Here is an 8,173-nt window from a genome sequence, read left to right as displayed (position 1 = left end):
ATATGAATGTAGGATTTCTGTTTTTATGAAACAATCTTGCCTTGAGACTCCACTCAAAGGTTTGCATGAAGGAACGTATGCGTGTGCGTATGCGTGTGTGTGTTATTGATTTTCCTTTTTATGTAACTAAAGATCATGCTGTATGCTGGAAGGGCACTAAGACGAGTAAATATAGTCTGGCAGCCTTCCCCGTCACACAGAGATGCTGTTTCACTCCTGAACAGCTGAGAAATAAGAAGAAACAGTCGTCTTTTTTTGTCCTCTCGATGCAAACTGTTAAAAATAACAGAACCGACCTCTGCATCTTCACCCAGCTAAGCAGAGAAACGTCTGCATGCAGTGGAGCTGAAAGTCCTCGATGGAGCAGCCTGGACTGCAGCAGGGTCGATCTGCAGGATGGAATGACGATTAGAAATCCAAAAAATTGCCTCAAGCTGTTCCAGTTTATTTACTTTCCAAGAGTTTGTGAGCAACGCTGGCCTTTCAGCTGCTTACTGTCCTGCCACAAACACAAGAACAGATACAAACTCATAAAAGCAAACATACGTGTACAGATCGCTAACAGGTATAAACGGGCCTCTGAAAAGCCTCACCTTATTTAAATGTGCTTCATTTCATATGACTGCAGACACACAAACCCTAAAAGCAGCAGAGGTCACTTTAGTCTCTTCCAAAATAATCTCAGTCCTTTCTTCAAACCTTGATTGAAACCAGTCTGCTTAGTTGTGCGTGCCAGAGAGCATGATTGGACGTGTGTTACTTTAGAATTATCTGCATTTGTTTTTCTTTGTATTTATCCATGCAGTTACATTTGACTGTTTATGGGACACATACCTCCCAGTTGGATCTCAATTAGTGTTTCTTTAACCCTTTAAGACCTACCATAGAACCAAGTCTGCCAGAGCTTATATTATATGTTTACATGCTGTGGAGCCATTTTTGGGAGCATTTCAAGTTGCTATACATCAATACAACCATTACAGCCCAGATTTTAATAATATGTCTGCATTAAGTGCATAGTAATTACATAAATTGCAAAAAAGTGCAAGAAACTACAAAAAAATTGAAAATCGTTTTTGTTTTTTTAACATATATTTCTAGTTAGAGAAATTTAAGAGGCTTATCCCTCAAAACTGTAAATACAAAAAAGTTGCACAAAATAGTTTCCCACCACAGGAAATTTATTTTGAGTGTCTTCATAGTTTTATTTTTGAAATACACCAATTTTTATACACTGCAGGAAAAACAAAAAGAAATATTATAATGCAAATTTGCAAAAAAGCAGCATATGCATCAAAATAAACTATTTCCAGCAGTGCAATATGAGTCCTAAGCATCCCAGAAACCACACAGAAAGTCATAAAGTCAAAGATAACTTTTAAAAACACCAGTATAGGCTCATGAGGCCCTGATGGTGAAAAACTACATTTCTGCGAAAATGACGTCACTTCCGGTTTCAGGCAGGTCATGGTGGACATGCGATAGTTCGCGCTGACGTCTATTCCAACATAGGAAGTGTTACAAACAGCTGATCGGATCGGCAAAGCGTGTTTCTGGAATATTATGTTTTTGTTGCTGCAAGTGCTTTTTATGCAGTTTTTGCAAAGTTATATGTGGAAGGAAACTGTGACCGAGGACAAGCTGATGGCATAAGATGTAAGTACAACTCCTCCGGTTTCATATGCAAAAAAATGATTGCGCTAGCTCACGTGGTTGCAGAGCTACCGGGATTTAAAAATAGTTAGGGAAAACAGAGCGTGCTGCTCTGACCGGCTTTAAAGGGTTAAGCATAAAAATGAGGCTGAAACACCTACAGGCTCACCGGCTCTCAGGACTTGATCCACTTTCCTGCTTCCAGGTACAAAATACGTCAAAGTTCACACTGCAGCATCCGACAGGTTGTTTCTGGCTTATGGGCCTGATGTTTGGCATTTTCTTTTTAGGCTTCAGTCTCTTTATTGTGCCAGTTACACTACTTTATTCAACAGTTGATGTTTTATTGTTGTTGCTGTTACTAATTCTTATAAAAAAGCAAACAAACAAAAACGAACCCGTCAGCGGCCAGAAGTGGAAACTTCGTATCGTGTCTGTTTGACATGTGAAACATATCGAAACACACTGAGGTTAATTATGGAGTTCTGCAGGGTTCTGTGCTAGGACCAATCCTGTTTACATTATACATGCTTATGCATGCATTTTCATTGCTATGCAGATGAGACCCAGCTTTATCTACCATGAAGCCAGATGACACAAATTCATTTGTTAAATTAACGACATGTTTGAATAGCCTGGATGACATTGTTGCATGTGTGTTGTTGCTGCTGAGCGATCAGCTGAGCGCACCATCCGCTCCGAGCTCCCTGACCTGCACTCAATCTACAGCAGGCGGTGCTGGACCAAGGCCAGGAAGGTCGTGAAGGACCTCAGCCATCCCAACAACAGACTGTTCTCTCTGCTGAAGACCAACACAGAGAGACTGAGGAGGAGCTTCTTCCCGCAGGCGATACGGTCTCTCAATCACACCTCACACAGTACTGACCCACACATATAGTTCTTACACACACTGGACACTCTGGACATTGTTTTCACTTCATCACTTAAACCACTTTAAGCATATTTGCACAAGACACAAAATAATGTGGATTGCACAACACTGGACATTATATTTCTTCATTTCCAGTTAATACTTGTACAGATGCTGTTATTGTGTGTATATACATTTATATTTCTTCATACATTCTTATATATTTCCATACTGTGTATTGTGTATTTTGTCGTACAGTTATTTTATTTTCAACTTTAATTTATATATTTTATCTTATTCTTTCCCAGTTAAATTTACCCTTCATTCTAATTTGTGTTGTACAGTTATTTCATTTTTAATTTTAATTTTTATATTTTATTTTATTTTATTCTTTCCTAGTTAAATTTACCCTTTTTAATTTTCATATTTATTTCCTATCTTATTCATAGCCTTTTCTTTTTTTCCTTTAGGTCACGAGCAGTTGTCTAAGCAATCAACTGCATATCGTACTGTGTATGTGACAAATAAAATTTGAATTTGTGTTTGAGTAATTTCTGTAACTGTGAGACACCTGCTGCTGCCTATCTTGACCAGGTCTCCCTTGAAAAAGAGGTTTTTAATCTCAATGGGATCTTCCTGGTTAAATAAAGGTTAATAAAAATAAAATAATCCAGTTTCCGTTTTTTTTTAAATTGTCATCGGCCCTAAAAATCTTACAAACCTGGCATCTAACCACATACTTACTCTGGATGGCCTTACCTCGACCTCCAGTAACACCGACAGGAAACTTGGGATCATATTTTACCAGGATATGTCCTTTAATGCACATATCAAAGAAATATGTATGACTGCTTTGTTGCATTCGTGCAACATCTCTAAAATTAAAGCATCCTGTCTCAGAGTGACGCTGAAAAACTAGTTCATGCATTTATTACTTCTAGTCTGGACGACTGTGATTCATCATTATCAGGAAGTCCTAAAAGCCTTGAGTTTTCTTCCTGCTAAAAAAGAGTTTTTTCCTTCCCACTCACAGGGGGCCGTCTGATTGAACGATCTTTACTGTACAGTCTGAAGCACCTTCAGGCAGCTGTTGTGGTTTGGTGCTGTATAAATACAACTGAATAGAAATAAATTGAACTGAACTGATAGCCCGGGTCACCTTTGGATCATGGAACAGGAATCAGTGGGCACAGCTGTTTCAGTCTATCCTGATGTATCGAGTAAGTCAGTAACAGCATTTTTTCCCATCTACAATCGATGCACTGGAAGTTGCCCAGTTGGAAAACTCGTGTGAGTAAAGTGTGAAGACATATGGAAATGTTGGTGGAAGGAAAAATAGTTCAACTTGACAGACTTTTTCAAGTCTTTTTGGTTCTGCTGAATATGATATCACTGTGGAAGCATTTCCTCTTTATATTTTTGGAATCATGGAGGGCTCAGAAGGCCGGGCAGACTGTGTGTGTGTGTGAGTGTGTGTGTGTGTGTGTGTGTGAGTGTGTGTGAGTGTGTGTGAGAGAGAGAGAGAAAACAGAGGGAGGTTAAGGAGTGTCAGGGGAATGCAGCACAGGCAGCAAACTCGGGCTGCAGAGTGTAAAAGTGTGTTTTACATAACATAGAAAAAACCCTTCAGTCATCAGGACGCTGCAAGAAGAACAGTTTAAAGTCTGGTCCACACGAGCTGATCAGCAACATCTGCAAGTGTTTCTCCTCCACGGCGTGGAGTCGACGCTCATTTGTGTTATAATCTCTGTCCAAGTTCGTCAGTGTGGAGCTTTGAATACTTCAAACTGATTATTGACCTCGTCAGCCCCAGAAACGATGAACTTTAGAAGAGAACGTTGGTGCCTGTGAACCAGACTGAGGGCCGTCCAGGAGGCTCTGTTCTCCTCCCAGCAGACATCCTGTGAAGGACACTGGCACCCAGAGCTGAAGAAAAAGTGGATCTGGTGGTACTGGGCTGTTGGTGCCTTCCTCAGGCCACTCAGGGTGTATTCATCTCAGTCCAAACAGCCTATGACATGTTCATGGTGACATACAGCCTGAGCTCCACCCAGGATGCTTTGGCAGTTGTTGTTCATCAGCTGTAGCGTGCTAGCCATGAGGAATGTGGACCGCATCAGCTGGAGGGGCGCTTGGTGTGATCGGGGTCAAGGCAGAATGAGTCTGAGATACAAACATGATGTCCCGAGTGGTGGCAGAAAAGTAAGACTTTCTTTATCCTCAGTATTGGGAAATTATCAATTACGACAGATGAAAAACAAACAATAAAATAAATACACTATGCTGATTGTCAGTGTAATTTCTTTGAATATATAGTTCCAATTTACGACAACTGTCACCTCAAGGAGCTTTAAACAACAACAACAACAAATGGGAAGGAACTACAAACACAAATTGATTTAACTAATCAATTTGTGTCACTTGGCTGCACTGATAAACAAAAGTCTGCATAGAACTGAAAATGTCTGCAGTTTTCTAACAATGTTACCAAGACTGAGCCTGTAGAACAACTTTGAAAAGCAAACGTACACAGTCCACTTTCACAGGGATTACTATTGCAAAAACAGTAATTAGATTACGTTACTTTCCCGTAGGAACGCTGTGTTACTGCGTTACTAAAACCGTGATTTTTTTGCGAGAATGTCTCATGACGTGACGTAAGCGAGTGCGACGTTCGTGACAACAGCTGTGTGCAGATCAACAATGGATCATATATCGAGTGCAGAGAGAGTATGAGCGTGCAGCGTTTAAAGCGTGGAAGTACTGACCTTACTTTGAGTTTGATTCCATAAAAAGTGACAAAAACATTAGTGTCCGTTGTGCGTGGGAAGAAAACTTCTTTTTACAGCGAAAAAACCCCTAAACTTCCAAACAAGCACCGAGTAGCTACGACGTAATGGGAAACTCACAGAGAAACTCGCGGATTCTTCCACTGACCGCTGCACACCTGCACCAGGGTAACCCTCCGCCTACCCCACTCCTGCTTTACAGGTGAAAATAGAGCAACAGGACCGCTAGTCTTTGACTTTATTTATTTTCTGCTGTGTTTTACTTGCATCTATTTGAAAGACTGAGTGTAAACACACAAAATATTTTATTTTATGTGCTGGAATGTGCAGAAAATAGGTTTAAATGTTAAACTAATTTCTTCCAGTCAGAGAATGTTGCAGATAATTTTATTTTTGCTTGATGCATAAAGTTAAAAGATTAAAACTAATAAAACAAGTTTTAAAAAGAGACTTTTCCATTTGATTACATTTTGTATGATGATTATGCAGAAAAAGTAGAATTGGGCTGAAAGATCTATCACTTTATCACCTATTCAGGTTGTAAATCGTGTTTTTAAAAAGTAACTAAGTGTTAATTACTTTTGAAAATAAGTAATCAGTAAAGTAACGGGATTACTTTTTTGGGGAAGTAATCAGTAATTAGTTACTGATTACTTTTTTCAAGTAACTTGACCAACACTGGGCACAGCTTAAAGTTCAATCACAGCGAAGAAGAAATAGTTTAAAAATTATTCATTCGTTTCCTTTAAAAGCTCCAAACTATCAACGGGTTCATTAGTCAACTATACAAAACTGAGTTGAATTCAACTTTATTTATACAGCTCCAAATCACAACAACAGTCGCCTCAAGGTGCTTTATACTGTAAGGTCGACCCTACAATAACACAACAGAGAAAAACCCAACAGTCCTATGACCCCCTATGAGAAGCACTTTGGCGACAGTGGGAAGGAAGAACTCCTTTCTAACAGATCTATATAGACAGTTATAAAAAGATTATTTTCACAGAGCTCAGAGATTTTGTGGCTGTTAATCACAGTTTGATCAGTTTATGTAAAAATGTAGTTTGTTGTTGTTTTGGTTTATGAGCTTAAATTGTTTTATGTGTGTATTATATACAAGTGTGGACTTGTTAAAGTCCACACTTGTATATAATCAATTCTTAATATTGATTTGTAAATGAAGGAATGTGAACTAACGAGGTAGGAGCAGAAAAAGTGTCAACTTTATCCGACTGCTCTCGAGCATAAACATCGTGTAGACAGATTTTCATGAAAACTTGATGTTTTTAATTTTCCCTTTGCTCGTGTTGTTTCAGTTATATTTACATGTTTGAAATAAAATCATTCTATCTATACAAAACTGTCAATCAGTCAATCAGTCAATCAATCAATCAATCAATCAGTCAGTAAATGAATAAATAACAACTAGATTATAATTACAATTTATTCACCAGTAGCTTGAAAGCTTGAAACTTGAACCTGCTGAGCAATAATCAGTGCAGACGTGAACATAACGCGGGTATGCTGTTGAGTCCACGTCTCCCTCCTGGTTGTTGCCATAGTTACAGCTGACAGCAGTTAACAGTGCAGACTGAGTGCCGGCGGAAACGTGCGACTTTGTGCCAAACTGCGCCGCTGAGGTCATTCCTGATTCGTCTGAGGCGTCTCGTCTGTTGCACGGGGTGCTGACTGTACCGGCTACAGTGGCCTCCAGTCTTTAAAAGCTGTTACAGATTTCATCCAGCGTCCCGCGGGACTCTCTGAGGACGCCGCGACCTGACACCAGCAGCCCCGTAAATAATGTATAAGCACAAAAACATTTCATGAATGTTGCTTTTACAGTTTTTCCAGAACAATCTGAGAAAGTGAAATCAGAGCATTTCGAGTTCTGTATTAGATAAATATTTGTACTCATTACTATTTTACTTCCTGCCTTTGTCTGCCCCGCCCACATTACTATCACCTGTGTTTTAACTGCCACACCTGTTCCCACACGCTCGTCCTGGGTGCACGCTTCTCTCTGCCTTTGTTCATCCAAACTGAGCCGCGCTCACCTGTTGTTGCTTTCTCAGCCTGTCTACTAACTTTTTCTGTTTGCTGCTTCTTTTTTCCGTGGACTGACCTTTTACCTGCTTCCTGTCTGAGGTGTTCGCCAACCATCTACCTGTGTGACCTTTGCCTGCTTTGGATTTTACTCCACCGCCTGCTGTGCTGCATACGAGTCCTTTCCTCTGTGTCTGTTACAGCTTTATAGTGTAAATATGAAAAACAATAAGTAAGTAAAGATTAAAGTAAATGGGTGTGTCTAGAAGGGGGAGGGGCTTTGGATGGCAACACCCCCACATTTAAACCCCACTTTAAATATATTTGAATATATGTGCGCTGTTAAGCTACGTGAAGAGTTTTAACTTATATTTCAGTAAAAAGTCAAAATATTTTTTTGCAGTTTGCAGCCCCACTTTTCACATCGTAGCGTAGCTGCCACTGTGGTCAGTGCAATATCAGGTGCAACGTAATGAGCAGTAGAGACCAGAGGTAGGAATGTTGGTTGCATTATACCAGCGGTCTCCAACCTTTTTTGCGCCACGGACCGGTTTATGCCCGACAATATTTTCATGGACCGGCCTTTAATGCGTCACGGATAAATACAACAAATAAAACTAGTACCGGTACCGAAAAAAAAGAAGATTTATTCATAACACACTGAAAAGACCCAGGAAAACCAAGTTAGCGATAAAAACGATAACAAAATAACGCTGAAAACCGATAAAAACCCTGAAAACTATACATTTCACACCTGAGCCTCAACTCTTGCGGCCCGGTACCAAACAACTCATGGACCGGTACCGGTCCGAGGCCC

The sequence above is a fragment of the Neolamprologus multifasciatus genome, chromosome 1 (assembly GCF_963576455.1).
Source record: "Neolamprologus multifasciatus chromosome 1, fNeoMul1.2, whole genome shotgun sequence".
Taxonomy (NCBI): domain Eukaryota; kingdom Metazoa; phylum Chordata; class Actinopteri; order Cichliformes; family Cichlidae; genus Neolamprologus; species Neolamprologus multifasciatus.
Note: the sequence above shows the minus strand (reverse complement) of the source record.